This window comes from Oncorhynchus kisutch, linkage group LG3, assembly GCF_002021735.2.
Source record: "Oncorhynchus kisutch isolate 150728-3 linkage group LG3, Okis_V2, whole genome shotgun sequence".
In the NCBI taxonomy this organism is placed as follows: domain Eukaryota; kingdom Metazoa; phylum Chordata; class Actinopteri; order Salmoniformes; family Salmonidae; genus Oncorhynchus; species Oncorhynchus kisutch.
Genome location: NC_034176.2, coordinates 55,213,591 through 55,232,748, shown reverse-complemented (window position 1 = coordinate 55,232,748; position 19,158 = coordinate 55,213,591). Strand labels below are relative to the sequence as shown.

The 19,158-nt window shown below is 42.8% G+C and overlaps 1 protein-coding gene across 24 annotated transcripts in view; it reads right to left on the bottom strand.

The window, feature by feature from the left end:
• LOC109885065 (MAP kinase-activating death domain protein) overlaps positions 1-19,158 on the bottom strand; it is an 86,830-nt gene that overhangs the window by 67,176 nt on the left and 496 nt on the right. The window lies entirely within an intron of this gene.

The window sequence follows — 19,158 nt, the reverse complement described above, 5'->3', positions numbered from 1 at the left end:
GATGAAACAAAAATATAACTGCTTGGCCATAATGACCATCATTATGTTTGGAGGAAAAAGGGGGAGGCTTGCTAGCCGAAGAACACCATCCCAACCTTGAAGCACGGGGGTGGCAGCATCATGTTGTGGGGATGCTTTGCTGCAGGAGGGACTGGTGTACTTCACAAAATAGATAGCATCATGAGGAGGAAAATTATGTGGATAATATATTGAAGCAACATCTCAAGACATCGGTCAGGAAGTTAAAGCTTGGTCGCAAATGGGTCTTCCAAATGGACAATGACCTCAAGCAAGCATACTTCCAAAGTTGTGGCAAAATGGCAAAAGGACAACAGAGTCAAGGTATTGGAGTGGCCATCACAAAGCCCTGACCTCAATCCTATAGAACATTTGTGGGCAGAACTGAAAAAGTGTGTGTGTGCGCAAGGAGGCCTACAAACCTGACTCAGTTACACCAGCCCATTCAGGAAGAATGGGCTAAAATTCACCCAACTTATTGTGGGAAGCTTGTGGAAGGCTATCCGAAACGTTTGACCCAAGTTAAATCATTTAAAGGCAATGCTACCAAATACTAATTGAGTGTATGTAAATTTCTGACCCACTGGGAATGTGATGAAAGAAATAAAAGCTGAAATAAATCATCCTCTATTATTCTGACATTACACATTCTTAAAATAAAGTGGTGATCCTAACTGACCTAAGACAGGGAATGTTTACTAGGATTAAATGTCAGGAATTGTGAAAACTGAGTTTAAATGTCTTTGGCTAAGGTGTATGTAAACTTCCGACTTCAACGGTATATAGCCTTGGCTACATACTTTTATCACACAACAAAAATGTGATTTCTTTCTTGCTGTATTAGCTAGCTTTCTATAAGCACCAAACGTCATGCATTCACCATTTGAAAGTGCAGTGTTGATAGCTAATACTAATCAAATTAGATAAAAAGGCAAGTATATAGTTTTCAATAGTCAGGATCGAGGGCAAAATGAACGGAGCAAAGTACTGAGAGATCCTTGATGAAAACCTGCGCGAGAGAGCTCAAGACTGGGGTGAAGGTTCACCTTCCAACAGGACAATGACCCTAAGCACACAGCCAAGACAACGCAGGAATAGCTTTGGGACAAGTCTGTGAATGTCCTTGAGTGGCCCAGCCAGTGCCCAGACTTGAACCCGATCAAACATCTCTGGAGAGACCTGAAAATAGCTGTACCTCAACGCTCTCCATCCAACCTGACAGAGCTTCAGAGGATCTACAGAAAAGAATGCAAAAAACTCCACAAATACAGGTGTGCCAAACGTGTAGTTCCTACCCAGGAAGACTCAAGGCTGTAATCACTGCCAAAGGTGCTATAACAAAGAACTGAGTAAAGGGTCTGAATACTTGTGTAAATGTGATGTCAGTTTTTTTATTTGATAAATTAGCAAAGATTTCAACAAAACTGTTTTTGCTTTGTCATTATGGGGTATTGTGTGTAGATTGATGAGGGGGGAAAAGGATTTAATACATGTCAGAATAAGGCTGTAACCTAACAAAATGTGGAAAAAGTCAAGGGGTCTGAATACTTTACGAATGACTGATGCATCGTGGAGGCCATAGGGATGGCACAGTCCATCAGTCAGATGTGCTACTGAAATTTTAGACGGTTATATTAAGTAAGAACAATGATGGAACACTAATAAAAATATGATTATTTTATAACAAATGCGCTTTCTCCAGCATTGGATAGTAGTCGCAGTCCACGGTTCAAACACACATCAGTGCGCTGTTGAATTGGCGCCTTTTCCTAGACCACGTTGCTATGTTCATAATAGCAAAGTTAACCAGCATATTGGTGTTGAGTACAATGCAGCGGAGGCAGTAGCAGAATGAGGAGATGACAAAACAGACCGTGCCTTATTGTCTAAGAAAAGTGAGGAGAGAGGAAACCAACTTAATTAGGTCTATAATCAGTAGCCTAACTGTTAAATGTGCCTGGCTTTATCAACAATATATCTACAGAAATAAGACAGATCCTGCTTCTGTTGCCTGTTTGAGTGTTTGACTGTTTGTTTAATAGCCTGCTGATTCCGTGAGCACCAAGCCTCATGCAATGAATGACATGTCAAGTAAACAACTTCCCAAATTTGGCTGTTTTTAATCTTTGCTTTGCTGTAAGAAAGGCTTTAAACTTTTTTCATTAGTACAGCCTCTCTGGTATTATTTATAAATTGATTTAGTGTGGTTTACACTTCCAAATTGTCCGAAAAATGTCATGTATATGTTATTTTTACTATTATTATGATCATAAGTAACGTCATTGTCATTAGTACCCTTAGGATAGCAGCCTTGTATAACCACCATTGAGCTGTTGGCCTAAGAGCTCATCCTGTTTAGTCTGAATACCGTAACTTACTTCAGTCTACATTTCAATACTTATCTAGCCTACTGTATCAATCATTCATTCATGTCATCACATAGCATACAAGTCATTCATGATTTGAAATGCAATCAAACATTTTCGTTTTAAAATAGAATAAAGCCAGCCTTGAATAATTAGTTTAAACAATAAACAAACCGTTCCATTACGGAAATTGCAATCACGAATGAATGCTCCTGTTTTGAGTTTGCTGTAATAAAGGTTTAACAAAAACACAATTTTACAGAGACTCTGGTAGGCTTATAATTTATTTAGTGTTGTTTACATTGTTCCAAAGGGTCAGAAAAATCATATTGTTTTCTATACAGCACCTGTTTGGCACAGATATGGAGCAAGAGCTGGGTGCATGTTATCTTATCTTTCTTGTTCTCTAGTATTTTCCACAACTAGTCAAATGTATTCCACCCATCTGACTTTCCATTTACCTCCTGAGCAACCAGTAAACATTCCCCCATTCCCAGTTTATTTTTCACGTCCTCTGCATCTATTTTGCTGTCACATGTGTTATAGTCGGTATTCAGTTTGTTATAACCAATTTATTTATGTTATGATATTCTATAAGTCAGGCCCCATATTCGGACGGGATAGGTTTTACTGGGGGAGGTCTGGAAATGTGATTATGTGCACAAGTATACAACACCATATCTGTCATTTTAGTTCTGTCCGAATCTGTCATGTCAGTATTTGTTTTACATGGCATGAGAGTAACAACTCCAGGCAGGATAACCTACTGTTTTTTGGCGAACTCCAATGTCCTCTGACAATACTAGCCCCGTGCGAATCGACATCCCTGTGTTTTGAGAGAAATGTCTGCGTTTGACAGCTCGCGGTTCGTGCAACAATAAATTATTAGAAAAATGTAACTGTGCTACGCATAAGCTTTATATATGAATGGCCTACATGTAGCCTATCAACTTTCACAGTGAATGCTTTTGTTTATATAATTGAATACTGCCAAATGCATCAGTAAAAACTATTGAGCCTATTAAATGCACACCTTGCTGTTAGATAGGAAAGCAGCATAGCTGAACTAAACGTTTGGAAATGACAACTTCAGTGCTTCATTTGTTTTAAAAAAGTGAGAGCAAAGGGGGGGGGGGGGGGGGGGGGGGTGACATGAGGAGTTCTGAGGTAACGAATGCATAAACAAATGTATAAATAAACTTTATAATAAAGCATTGCATGTATATCATTGCATTTGCATAGTAGCATAGAGCATTAGAGTAGAGGCGTGCGCTATCGTGCATACATTTATTTTGCCACCCCACACCAAACACGGTCACGACACGCAGGTTAAAATATCAAAACAAACTCTGAACCAATGACATTAATTTGGGGACAGGCCGAAAAGCATTAAACATGTATGGCAATTTGCTAGCTAACGTTAATTTGTCCAATTTAGCTAGCTTGCTGTTGCTAGCTAATTTGTCCTGGAATATAAACATTGAGTTGTTATTTTACCTGAAATGCACAAGGACCTCTATCCCGACAATTTATCCACACATAAAACGGCCAACCGAATCGTTTCTAGTCATCTCCTCCTTCTAGGCTTTTTCATCGTTTAATTTATATGGTGATCGCATGTAAACTTTCATTGTATTACCACGACTACCGGCAAAACAGTTAGTCTTTCAATCACCCAAGTTGGTAGAAGGCACGTGGTTACCTGCTTCTATAAACCAATGAGGAGATGGGAGAGGCAGGACTTGCCGCGTGATCTGCGTCAGAAATAGGAACGAGTTTTATTTTAGCCCTTGGCGTCGCAGACGCTCATTGGCACGCGCGCGCAGTGTGGGTGCAATAATTGAATAACGTGGATTTCTACATTTATTTTCCGACGCTCGCGCACGCGACGTGTACAGTCTGGTCAGCATATTACAGAAGTTGCACACATGGGGAGATTTTTTTTGTAGCCTAGGATCGGGGAAAATGTTGGCATTTTATAAACTCATTTCATGCAGTTTTACATAATTTTACATGACTGGAGACTTTGGCATAATCTTTTTTTAATACTGCGAAAATTATCGAAATGGCAGGCTACTCTGACACTGAGAATCTGAGATCAATAAAAAACGACCTTGTCTTGAATCCATCAATAGCCTAGGTCTAGGTGTGTGGAGCCACATTGTAGGCTACAATATGAGGAAATTAGTCCTAAAAATGCTTTCCAGTTTCACAGACTCACCCAATGATGCGCAACTCACTCGCTCTCTCTCTCTTTTGTAAAACAAAATAATTTGATAAATATATTTTGGTAGTCTACAGCATAGTCATCTCTTTTCAGCAGGAGGCATTTGCTTTCCCTCGATTGTATTTGAAATATTGCTTAGGCCCGTTTTGTCTGCAGCTGTTTGTTCACTGAGATTTGCCACACGTTCCCGACTGTAGGCTATTCCTTGTTATTGGGCTACAATCCACAGCGCAGCAATTTAAATAAGATATTGAACCTCTGTGGCTAAATTATAGGCTTTATCATGATGTAGTAGGCTATTCTGAATGATTTCATTTATTTCTGAACAGACAGCAGTAATTCTATAACTTTGGCAAATGTATTTCCATTTTTAAGGGGTGCTGCAGTCTGTGCAGAACCCATCAGGCAGCTATGAATTGATAAGAGAATAAATTATTAAGTGCAACGCTGGAGAGATGAGAGTTGCAGGCTCATGTCTATCAGAGCAGAGAGATGATAGAAAGTGAATCTCATTCTAGTTATGTGAGAGATACTGGCGCGCTTCTCACACAGCCACGCGTTGGTCTCAAACATAGGTTACAATGTTGTGCAAACCATAAACCCAGGCCCGCCCAACCCAAATTGATTCTTAGAATATTAGGCCCGGGCTTAAAATCTACTTTTTCACATAACAATTTTTGTGGGGTCAGGAGAATTAACGAAGAGGCAATTCGAATATACATGGAAGGCTTTTATTCAAATTTTTTCATTGCAAAAAGTGACAATTATTTTTCATGCCAGGAGAGGTACCGGATCCGGCCAAATAGGTTCCGGAACAAAACGGAGAGGTGCCACATCCTGTTCCGGTAGGATCCGGCTCAAAGTAGGCACGAGTTAACTTTCTCATCCATAGCTTTAAAACACACTGCTTAGCTCACATCTGAAGGCTGGGGGGCATTTAAGACGTACTGCGGATCGCTAAAATATCCTAATGATTATGATCACACTTCCTCAATTCAAATATTATGGCGACACTATACCAAAGACGGTTCGGTGGGGTTTAGAATCTTGGGAACCAAGCTTGAATTATCAGTATGGCCCCATCACCTGGACATATACTGTAATTCTGTATCTATATCGTTCTCTAGTAATAATAGTCCTTTGCGAATAGGTCTTTAGCAGTGGTGTAAAGTACTTATGTAGTACTTAAGTAGTACTTTACTAATTATATTTTTGATTACTTTTACTTTACTTTATTCCAAAAGACAATAATGTACTTTTTACTCCATACATTTTCCCTGACACCCAAAAGTACTCGTTAAATTTGTAATGCTTAGCAGGACAGGAAAATGGTCCAATTCACACACTTATCAAGAGAACATGCCTGGTCATCTCTACCGGCTCTGATCTGGCGAACTCACTAAACACAAATGCTTCGTTTGTAAATTATGTCAGAGTGTGTCCCTTGCAATCTGTTTTTAAAAAAACTTTAATTGTGCTGTCTGGTTTTGCTTAATATAAGGAACATGAAATGATTTATGTAAAAGTATTTGATACTTAAGTATATTTTAGCAATTACAGTTACTTTTGATACTTAAGTTAATTTCAAACCAAATACTTTTAGACTTTTACTCAAGTAGTATTTTACTGGGTCACTTACACTTGAGTCATTTTCTCTTAAGGTATCTTTACTTTTACTTAAGTATGATAATTGGGTACTTTTCCCCACCACTGGTCTTTGGTCATACCTGTCACTTAAAGAGAGCAATGGTTGAGGGAATAGGGAATGTTTTTCCTAAACAAATTTCGGTAACATTTCGGATTTCGGTAACAGAACAGACAACTCTTGGTCAACCAAGAGTTTATTATTTTATTCGGGGACAGCCTAAACTCGCATTAAATATTTTCTATGACCACACCATTGTTGCGGTACGCCCTCACCATTCCAACACAGGAAAGCTGCTTTTTAACAAAAACATTTTTGAAATGGAAGGAAAACTATTTCACTCATATTGTATATTTCATAGAAATCTGGAAACCCTGGACAGTTACTTAAAGGGAGCTAAGTTCATTGTGCATGACACCACAAAGTAATGCTTGCAAGGCCTGTGGCATTCTGGTATGCCTAACAGGTATCTGATATTCCCAGAAAAGCTGTGCTGATGTTGAATTATAAGCCCATCTGATGAGGCACTTTCCTAACGCTAGAGAGAGGGCATTTGCTGAGCTATAGTACTGCATTATCTCACAGACGACAGATCAGGTCTGTCAAATAATTTGTAGTGAGGACTGCAAACTCAAGTGTTTGAGAACTTGAGAAGTAATCCAGCTAAGCATTTATGGAGATGTAGCCCAAAGGACAGGGGATTTGAAACGTGGAAATAAGCTTTCTACACATCCAACCTTTACAACCTCACCAACCCATGACTAAGACGTAGGAATTCAAAACACACGTTGCAAATTCAACATAATCAGGAAAAGTGACCAGTGAGTTTGTGTATCATAGGCTATAGGTCTCATTGTGCCACATTCAAAGACCTTAGTACTCCTCTTCCAAAAAAATACATTTTGATAAGACGTATACTACGATCATAATGAAATACTCTGATTAGGAAGTGCTTGTGGAGAATCGCTTGGGCTGCAAGTCTGTCGCAGCCTCCGACCCAGCAAAACTATCAATCTGCCTCGATGGCAATGGGTGGAAATTAAGGCATGATTTAGTGATTAGAGCAGACACTTCTGCTCAGAAAGCAGTTTTTTGCTAAGAATCAAAATATCTCCCAAATCAGCCTGTGGACAGAGATTTGAGATTGATAGCTGGGCTGACATTGTAAGTTAACAGGAAATGGGCCATTTGGATAGTAAATATGGCAAGACATAAACATGTATCCAAGTACCGTTTAGGCTACAGAACAGATTAACATACTAGAAGAGCCTGAAGCGACTTAATGGAGGCATGTGTCTGACATGTGAATTTGAAAACACACATATACATATATATATATATATATATATATTTCACCTTTATTTAATAAGGCCTATGACAAACTCATCTACACATACAGTTAGGCAAAAAAGTATTTAGTCAGCCACCAATTGTGCAAGTTCTCCCACTTAAAAAGATGAGAGAGGCCTGTAATTTCAACTATGAAAGACAAAATGAGAAAAAGAAATCCAGAAAATCACATTGTAGGATTTTTTATGAATTTATTTGCAAATTATGGTGGAAAATAAATATTTGGTCACCTACAAACAAGCAAGATTTCTGGCTCTCACAGACCTGTAACTTCTTATTTAAGAGGCTCCTCTGTCCTCCACTCGTTACCTGTATTAATGGCACCTGTTTGAACTTGTTATCAGTATAAAAGACACCTGTCCACAACCTCAAACAGTCACACTCCAAACTCCACTATGGCCAAGACCAAAGAGCTGTCAAAGGACACCAGAAACAAAATTGTAGACCTGCGCCAAGCTGGGAAGACTGAATCTGCAATAGGTAAGCAGCTTGGTTTGAAGAAATCAACTGTGGAAGCAATTATTAGGAAATGGAAGACATACAAGACCACTGATAATCTCCCTCGATCTGGGGCTCCACGCAAGATCTCACCCTGTGGGGTCAAAATGATGACAAGAACGGTGAGCAAAAATCCCAGAACCACACAGGGGGACCTAGTGAATGACCTGCAGAGAACTGGGACCAAAGTAACAAAGCCTGCCATCAGTAACACACTACGCCGCCAGGGACTCAAATCCTGCAGTGCCAGACGTGTGTCCCTGCTTAAGCCAGTACATGTCCAGGCCCGTCTGAAGTTTGCTAGAGAGCATTTGGATGATCCAGAAGAAGATTGGGAGAATGTCATATGGTCAGATGAAACCAAAATATAACTTTTTGGTAAAAACTAAACTCGTCGTGTTTGGAGGACAAAAAAATGCTGAGTTGCATCCAAAGTACACCATACCTACTGTGAAGCATGAGGGTGGAAACATCATGCTCTGGGGCTGTTTTTCTGCAAAGGGACCAGGACGACTGATCCGTGTAAAGGAAAGAATGAATGGGGCCATGTATCGTGAGATTTTGAGTGAAAACCTCCTTCCATCAGCAAGGGCATTGAAGATGAAACGTGGCTGGGTCTTTCAGCATGACAATGATCCCAAACACACCGCCCGGGCAACGAGGGAGTGGCTTCGTAAGAAGCATTTCAAGGTCCTGGAGTGGCCTAGCCAGTCTCCAGATCTCAACCCCATAGAAAAACTTTGGAGGGAGTTGAAAGTCCGTGTTGCCCAGTAACAGCCCCAAAACATCACTGCTCTAGAGGAGATCTGCATGGAGGAACGGGCAAAAATACCAGCAACAGTGTGTGAAAACCTTGTGAAGACTTACAGAAAACGTTTGACCTCTGACATTGCCAACAAAGAGTACATAACAAAGTATTGAGATAAACTTTTGTTATTGACCAAATACTTATTTTCCAACATAATTTGCAAATAAATTCATTAAAAATCCTACAATGTAATTTTCTGGATTTTTTTTCTCATTTCATCTGTCATAGTTGAAGTGTACATATGATGAAAATTACAGGCCTCTCATCTTTTTAAGTGGGAGAACTTGCACAATTGGTGGCTGACTAAATACTTTTTTTGCCCCACTGTATTGGATAGCCATCTTGCCTTCCCATCTAAAACAATTAAGGCTGGTTTATACCTTACGTACGCAACACAAAAACAGTACGCTGAATGAGAGCCTGCATTCTTGTGCAAAATTTGGAATTGTTGGGCTGCACATATCTGTGTAGGTTTGCTACGCAACACCATTTTAAATAGCTACTTGTAGTCAGTACATAGGATATAAACTAGGCTTAAGGCACAATTCATAAAGGAAATATCAGCATACAGCATACCGAGTCTGTAAAACATGTTGACCAATCCAAGATGGCGTAGCAGTAAGTCGTCCTGTCGTGTCCCCTTGTATATATCGTTTCTTTTTCGTTGTTTACATATTTTTCTTCGCATATCTCTTTAAAAACATTTTGATAAACCTAAGCTTCCAAATACTATCCTGCAACCCGCCTCACCCAATGTAGCTATTTTCCTAAAGTATTTATATTTACTTCGGAACCCCTCAACTGAAGCTAGCCAGCTAACCACCAGCTATGCTAGCGGCCTTCAGCTAACCGGTCATCAGCTAACCTTTAGCTCGGAAAGTTCTCGCCAGTTCGAACAACGCGACTCTAACCAGAGCATAACGGACCTATTTATTTTTCATCCCCGGATTCATCCCCGGATTCCCACCGCAAACGGAACATTTTTCAGCTGGATCTTCACAACTAGCTATCTAGCTAAACCGCAACCCCGGATGATTACTCCTGGCTAGCGTTTCCACCCACTTAGCTTGAAGCTAGCCCGGCCAGCGCACCTGTGCTACCACCGTAGCATACTCCTGGGCTACAATACCCGGGCCCACGACCAGTCTATCGATGTCACCGCATGAAGAGGAACAAACAGACTCACCCCATTGCGACGTCCCCCAAAGGCTAACTCTCTAGCCCTCGCTATCTCCCTGCTTGCTAATTCGGCCTGCTAACTGCTAGCTTGTCCAGCTCCGGTCCGCTAACTGCTACCTTGTTTAGCCCGGGCCTACAAACCGTTAGCTTGTTAGCACAGGCCTGCTAACCGTCTGAATCGCCGCGTCCCAAACACCCACTGGACCCATATTTACTTTCTATCCCTTTTTGATTTTTAATTTGTTTATACCTTCCGGAAACCTGCCTCACCCAATGTGATACGGAATCGCTATTATTTTTAATTTTTAGAACACACTCAAGAACCTCCAGAAGCTAACCAGCTAACTAGCTACAAGCTATTTAGACATTGTTCGTTTTTTTTTACCTGGATAACACTCGCCAGTCCAGCTTCCCTGCCCCATCCACCGCTGCCCCCTGGACACTGATCTCTTGGCTACATAGCTGATGCACGCTGGACTGTCCATTAATCACGGTACTCCATTCTGCTTGTTTGTTTTATCTGTTGGCCCCGTTGCCTAGTCTACACCATTTTACCTGCTGTTGTTGTGCTAGCTGATTAGCTGTTGTCTCACCTACTGTTTTAGCTAGCTTTCCCAATTCAACACCTGTGATTACTGTATGCCTCGCTGTATGTCTCTCTCAAATGTCAATATGCTTTGTATACTGTTGTTCAGGTTAGTTATCATTGTTTTAGTTCACAATGGAGCCCCTAGTTCCACTCTTCATACCCCTGATAACTCCTTTGTCCCACCTCCCACACATGCAGTGACCTCACCCATTACAACCAGCATGTCCAGAGATACAACCTCTCTCATCATCACCCAGTGCCTGGGCTTACCTCCGCTGTACCCGCACCCCACCATACCCCTGTCTGCGCATTATGCCCTGAATATATTCTACCATGCCCAGAAACCTGCTCCTCTTATTCTCAGTCCCCAACGCTCTAGGCGACCAGTTTTGATAGCCTTTAGCCGCACCCTCATACTACTCCTTCTCTGTTCCGCGGGTGATGTGGAGGTAAACCCAGGCCCTGCATGTCCCCAGGCACCCTCATTTGTTGACTTCTGTGATCGAAAAAGCCTTGGTTTCATGCATGTCAACATCAGAAGCCTCCTCCCTAAGTTTGTTTTACTCACTGCTTTAGCACACTCTGCTAACCCTGATGTCCTTGCTGTGTCTGAATCCTGGCTCAGGAAGGCCACCAAAAATTCAGAGATTTCCATACCCAACTATAACATCTTCCGTCAAGATAGAACTGCCAAAGGGGGAGGAGTTGCAGTCTACTGCAGAGATAGCCTGCAAAGTAATGTCATACTTTCCAGGTCCATACCCAAACAGTTCGAACTACTAATTTTGAAAATTACTCTCTCCAGAAATAAGTCTCTCACTGTTGCCGCCTGCTACCGACCCCCCTCAGCTCCCAGCTGCGCCCTGGACACCATTTGTGAATTGATCGCCCCCCATCTAGCTTCAGAGTTTGTTCTGTTAGGTGACCTAAACTGGGATATGTTTAACACCCCGCCAGTCCTACAATCTAAGCTAGATGCCCTCAATCTCACACAAATCATCAAGGAACCCACCAGGTACAACCCTAACTCTGTAAACAAGGGCACCCTCATAGATGTCATCCTGACCAACTGGCCCTCCAAATACACCTCCGCTGTCTTCAACCAGGATCTCAGCGATCACTGCCTCATTGCCTGTATCCGCTACGGAGCCGCAGTCAAACGACCACCCCTCATCACTGTCAAACGCTCCCTTAAACACTTCTGTGAGCAGGCCTTTCTAATCGACCTGGCCCGGGTATCCTGGAAGGACATTGACCTCATCCCGTCAGTTGAGGATGCCTGGTCATTCTTTAAAAGTAACTTCCTCACCATTTTAGATAAGCATGCTCCGTTCAAAAAATGCAGAACTAAGAACAGATACAGCCCTGACTGCCCTCGACCAGCACAAAAACATCCTGTGGCGGACTGCAATAGCATCGAATAGTCCCCGTGATATGCAACTGTTCAGGGAAGTCCGGAACCAATACACGCAGTCAGTCAGGAAAGCTAAGGCCAGCTTCTTCAGGCAGAAGTTTGCATCCTGTAGCTCCAACTCCAAAAAGTTCTGGGACACTGTGAAGTCCATGGAGAACAAGAGCACCTCCTCCCAGCTGCCCACTGCACTGAGGCTAGGTAACACGGTCACCACCGATAAATCCATGATTATCGAAAACTTCAATAAGCATTTCTCAACGGCTGGCCATGCCTTCCGCCTGGCTACTTCAACCTCGGCCAACAGCTCCGCCCCCCCCGCAGTTCCTCGCTCAAGCCTCTCCAGGTTCTCCTTTACCCAAATCCAGATAGCAGATGTTCTGAAAGAGCTGCAAAACCTGGACCCGTACAAATCAGCTGGGCTTGACAATCTGGACCCTCTATTTCTGAAACGATTTGCCACCATTGTCGCAACCCCTATTACCAGCCTGTTCAACCTCTCTTTCATATCGTCTGAGATCCCCAAGGATTGGAAGGCTGCCGCAGTCATCCCCCTCTTCAAAGGGGGAGACACCCTGGACCCAAACTGTTACAGACCTATATCCATCCTGCCCTGCCTATCTAAGGTCTTCGAAAGCCAAGTCAACAAACAGGTCACTGACCATCTCGAATCCCACCGTACCTTCTCCGCTGTGCAATCTGGTTTCCGAGCCGGTCACGGGTGCACCTCAGCCACACTCAAGGTTCTAAACGATATCATAACCGCCATCGATAAAAGACAGTACTGTGCAGCCGTCTTCATCGACCTTGCCAAGGCTTTCGACTCTGTCAATCACCATATTCTTATCGGCAGACTCAGTAGCCTCGGTTTTTCGGATGACTGTCTTGCCTGGTTCACCAATTACTTTGCAGACAGAGTTCAGTGTGTCAAATCGGAGGGCATGCTGTCCGGTCCTCTGGCAGTCTCTATGGGGGTGCCACAGGGTTCAATTCTCGGGCCGACTCTTTTCTCTGTGTATATCAATGATGTTGCTCTTGCTGCGGGCGATTCCCTGATCCACCTCTACGCAGACGACACCATTCTATATACTTTCGGGCCTTCATTGGACACTGTGCTATCTAACCTCCAAACAAGCTTCAATGCCATACAACACTCCTTCCGTGGCCTCCAACTGCTCTTAAACGCTAGGAAAACCAAATGCATGCTTTTCAACCGATCGCTGCCTGCACCCGCATGCCCGACTAGCATCACCACCCTGGATGGTTCCGACCTAGAATGTGTGGACATCTATAAGTACCTAGGTGTCTAGCTAGACTGCAAACTCTCCTTCCAGACTCATATCAAACATCTCCAATCGAAAATCAAATCAAGAGTCGGCTTTCTATTCCGCAACAAAGCCTCCTTCACTCACGCCGCCAAGCTTACCCTAGTAAAACTGACTATCCTACCGATCCTCGACTTCGGCGATGTCATCTACAAAATGGCTTCCAACACTCTACTCAGCAAACTGGATGCAGTTTATCACAGTGCCATCCGTTTTGTCACTAAAGCACCTTATACCACCCACCACTGCGACTTGTATGCTCTAGTCGGCTGGCCCTCGCTACATATTCGTCGCCAGACCCACTGGCTCCAGGTCATCTACAATTCCATGCTAGGTAAAGCTCCGCCTTATCTCAGCTCACTGGTCACGATGGCAACACCCATCCGTAGCACGCGCTCCAGCAGGTGTATCTCACTGATCATCCCTAAAGCAAACACCTCATTTGGCCGCCTTTCATTCCAGTACTCTGCTGCCTGTGACTGGAACGAATTGCAAAAATCGACGAAGTTGGAGATTTTTATCTCCCTCACCAACTTCAAACATCAGCTATCTGAGCAGCTAACCGATCGCTGCAGCTGTACATAGTCTATTGGTAAATAGCCCACCCATTTTCACCTACCTCATCCACATACTGTTTTTATTTATTTACTTTTCTGCTCTTTTGCACACCAATATCTCTACCTGTACATGACCATCTGATCATTTATCACTCCAGTGTTAATCTGCAAAATTTTTATTATTCGCCTACCTCCTCATGCCTTTTGCACACATTGTATATAGACTCCCCCCTTTGTTTTCTACTGTGTTATTGACTTGTAAATTGTTTACTCCCTGTGTAACTCTGTGTTGTCTGCTCACACTGCTCTGCTTTATCTTGGCCAGGTCGCAGTTGCAAATGAGAACTTGTTCTCAACTAGCCTACCTGGTTAAATAAAGGTGAAATAAAAAAAATGCTGGATCTGAGAGAAAATTTTCTGGAAAGAAAGAGAATGGAAGTCTAACATCCTTGCTCAACTGGTCATGTGACCTGCTTGCTACACAGTCTATCATCTTTTATTCCGCCTACAGCCCTAGCATCAGCCCTGAGGTAATAACAATCAGCATAGTCGTCATAGCAACCCAACCCTGCTTCCTTCTTGCTCAGCTGTGTGTCGGCTATTCTTAAAATCAGAGAATGTTAGTGGACAGGGCACCATGTTATCAGTGGCACCAACGTTTTTATTATCTAGGCTAAGGGGCCATTTTACAAAATACGATGAGGTCAAATGAGGAAATTAACCATGGCAGCTACAAAGCAAAAACCAGGAAGAATGTGGCCTATATATGGCTCTGGACTAGGCCTGACCAAACTTAGCACAGAACGAGAAGAGGACAAGTACCTTGAGTAGACTCAAAGAATAATGTGAATGGGTTCATTAAAAAAAATGAGGCTGCAATCAAAAATAGGCATGAATCCGGATGAGTTTCTCTGGCAGAATCTGTACATAACTGGCCTTTCACCGAAATGTAGCCGAATGTTTGATTACAGCAGCTCTAGTTCATTCAATTTCCTCAATGACGCCTGCAGCTCATTTGTTTAGTTGCTCCTTTCACAATAAAGCCTAATTACCTACCCACAGGCCTCGGATATGGATAATGCTTAATTGTGTGCTCAACTTCAGGTCATGCCCTTACAATATTAAGCAGACGTCAAAGGCTGGTACAAACAAATGTCCATGGAAGGTTATTCTCAGGTGTCAAAAAAGGCCCACTCCTATGAATGGTCAACAAAGCAACTAGGCCTATAAACGGTCTAGAATCACCACTTAACAAGCCACCGCATGTACACCGACCTAGCTTTTTTTCTATCAATAACACAGAGGAAATATTGCCTATATTTCTTCACTGGTTTGTTTACCTTCCTTCTTGGAGTAGCATAATTAATTTTCAAATGTGTGGGCGCTAATGCACTAGGGACCTCAGCAGTGAAGTGGCAGCAAATAACAAATCTATGTGGCAATGTAAAAACTGTGCACGCTTGTATCTTGTTCCCATTAGCCTAACTTAGTTTTTTTTATTTAACCAGGCAAGTCAGACTCATTGTGTGTCATTCAACGGCTAAATTTAAATGCCTCAAGGATCTAGACAACCATTACAAAATAATTCAAACCTGTCCAAGTAACAAACAAAGTTTGGTGAAGGAAGAATAATGGTCTGGGGCTGTTTTTCATGGTTCAGGTTAGGCCCCTTAGTTCCAGTGAAGGGAAATCTTAATGCTACGGTATACAACGACATTCTAGGCGATTCTGTGCTTCCAACTTTGGGGCAACAGTTTGGGGAAGCCCTTTCCTGTTTCAGACCCTGTGCACAAAGCGAGGTCCATACGGAAATGGTTTGTTGAGATAGGTGTGGAAGAACCTGACTGGCCTGCACAGAGCCCTGACCTCAAGCCCATCGAACACCTTTGGGAGGAATTGGAACACCGACTGCGAACCAGGCCTAAATGTATACAGTTAAGGCCTAGCTAGGAAGTTAATTTCGGTCTAATATATAGCAAAACATTTAACTGCCACCTTCATTATGCCACATTAATGACAACACCAGAGTTTTAATATCTGGCCTGGAATTGAAGGCCCCCAGCATCAACATACAGGGCTGACAACATACACAATTTCCTCACCAAAACCAATAACCCTACTTCATTATAACGTCACTGTGTACACTATGCATAGCGTACGTCACTGTGTACACTATGCGTTGCATGTCGGGTTCGACAGCGGGAGGAAATATTAATAAACACTGACATAATATTGAAATAGGGTTATTGAAAATACAAATTTTAAAGTAGGGCTGACAGAGCTAGAGCTCCTGGTCAAGTTTCCCAATCCAACAGCAACACTGACAAAATACAAGATACACTGTAAACCATCTGACAAGAGGTGAGCTCTGGGTCAATCAATCAAAGCCTTCCTATCCCAGAGAGCAGAAAATCAGAGTAGGCTAGCATAATGACTGAACCATGTGAGAGAAAGCAGGTCCCCGCCAATCAAATGATCTTCACAGGCTAAATAATGGCCCAGGTTAAGGCAACAGCTGAATCTGGTCAGAGTGGTCGACTCTGCAGGTGGTACTGACTGGTTATGTAAGCATTGAGGGGAGATATGATTCACACAACATGCAAACCAACTCTAACACTGAATTGCAACAAAAATGGAAAGGATGTAGCCTATTGCAGTGGCCTCACATTTTTAAATAGCCAGATTGTCCCTTTATTGGACAAGACAATGTCTTGTTAGTTTTGCTGCGAACAAAACTAAAACTGCGGAGAGACACCTAGAAACATTGAAACATAAGAGTGTTAGAGTACATAAGAGTACAACAAAAGTGCTGTACAGTCGGAAATATTCTGAAATACTGCAGTTTAAAATACTGCAGTTTCACCATTCACTGGAAATTGGTGCTCTTGATGGTGTTTCAAAACATGAAAATGACTCCATCACACCAGCTGGCTGGCCATGGTCTTATAGTAAATAAACAAATGTGGCTATTTCTTCACCTCTCTTTTGGGCTGCCTAAAGGAACGGATCTTGATGTTGTGGCTAGTGTGTCTGCAATCAGACATAGGCCTAATATAATATATTAATTCTGCCTATATGTTATGCTTTCTATCAAATGAAGAAGACACTGACTATTACAAGCAAAACTGCTTGAATAGTACTCACGCAAGTATTTAAGCTATAGGCTTGAGATTCTCTCATTCTTGCAATGTCATCATAATTTGCCTGACGTGCAACTGCAGCTAGACAGTGCAAGACTCTTCTGCATGGGTGACAATATACATAATTGGTGACAATGGGTCTAAACGCCCTTGACCCCAAGATCCAAGGTAGCCTTTACCTTAACTAAAAATAGGGACTTTAGAAAGGTTTTCCCTCAAAGACCTCTGCGTAGCATCCACATCGTGTCTTGCTAGAAGCAGGCTAACTCAGTTTGTGATTGCGGCCTACATGAGCGCCCCCCTCCTCGAGCATCTCATTGTTCCTGCATGAACGCCCCACTAAGCACGCCATCTTCATGCTTGAGTGACACTTTTGATATTCTGGATATTCTGATTGTCTATGGATTCAAATGTGGGTCAAAAGGGAAATAAGTATTATCTGAGTTTGAAGGACACTGTCTACATGCGTCTTAGCTAGCTGGCGATGTTGCACCTGCCTACCGCCAGCTGTGTACCAGGGGTCCGCCTAGCTAGCTAGCTTACTAGCTAGCACACCGTGTCCTTTGCTCCCTGCCTAACACCTGGCCTCGCCGTCGTTAACAGATCTGTGGGAAAGCAGTGTCCGACAGGCGGGGGCGAAGTACACTGTCCACTGGTGTCCTAGCTATTGTTAGCTACCTATTCCGCCAGCCAGCTAGCACCCAGTGTCCTTCACTAACACCTGCCCTCGCCTTCATTAACAGAACTGCGGGAAAACAGTGCCCGACAGGCGTGAGCGAAGTGCAGTCTACTGGTGTGCTAGCTAGCTACCTATCCCGCTTGCTGTGTACAGGAGTCCTAGCTAGCTAGATAGCTAACACAGTATCCTTCGCTCCCACCTGCCCGAACAACTGCCTCGCCATCGTTAACAAAACTGCGGGAAAGCAGTGCCTGATAGCCAGGGCGAAGGACACCGTCTACCTGGTGATGGTACGTTTGATCCCGGAGCTCTGAGGCACGTGTCAAAATAGCTAAGCAGTGTACTTCAAAGCAGTGTGCCAATCCCTGTATCAATTTATCAGAGCATGTGATCAATGACATCCGAAGCTCCGTTGCACCACCACCTGGTTGGTTTGGTATTGGTTTGGTAGAAGACAAAAAGGCTAGTTGCGCACGTGCTAGGGATGTGGGACATCATCTCTAACAATTTGGCAGCTCTAAATTATCTTGACCAGCAGGTGCCAATAGTAACTGTGTTTGTTGGTCAAAGCCTAGAGTAACTAACATATTTTCGACAGAATTGGGTGGAAAACCTCAAAGCGTAGTTTCCCCATCACTAGGGGTGGTAGGTAGCCTAGTGATTAGAGCGTTGGGCCAGTAACCAAAAGGTGGAATGGAGATGGAATCTCCGAGCTGGCAAGGTAAAAATCTGTCGTTCTTCCCCTGAACAAGGCATTTAACCCACTGTTCCCCGGTAGGCCGTAATTGTAAATAAGAATTTGTTCTTAACTGACTTTCCTAGTTAAATTTTAAAAAATAAAATACGGAGGTTTTATCAGCGGTTGGCGTCCAATATTACAGTGCATTTCCGCCACCTACTGTACTGGAGCGACTAACTCCAGCTTTTGTACCAGAGTCCTAGTTTAAAAATGGATCAATCGAAGTATAAAGAGGGGTGCAGGAACGCCCTGAATTGCGGGCCGCAATGGCACCCTTCTCGGATAGCTACATAGCCTGGGTTGCTGGCTAGATAGAGCATAGTTATGATACACTGTCTTGACGGAATAATGACGAAGACCGTGGTGATGGTGATTTAATTATGTTTAACGGAAAAGCTACCGGCAAATGGTTAACAAGTACCATGCAATGTTTAATTACAATTTCAATAAGGACGTGGATATTCTATCTACAACGACCTGCATTTAATTGTTGTTCCAGTATTTAGCTGATTATTACCATCTATAAATAATCATCATCCTCCAGAACACAGTTACAGAGCAAACCAACTCCATCACTCATACGTACGTCACGAGTGCATTAGCTAACAGCTATCGTAAGTAGCTAAC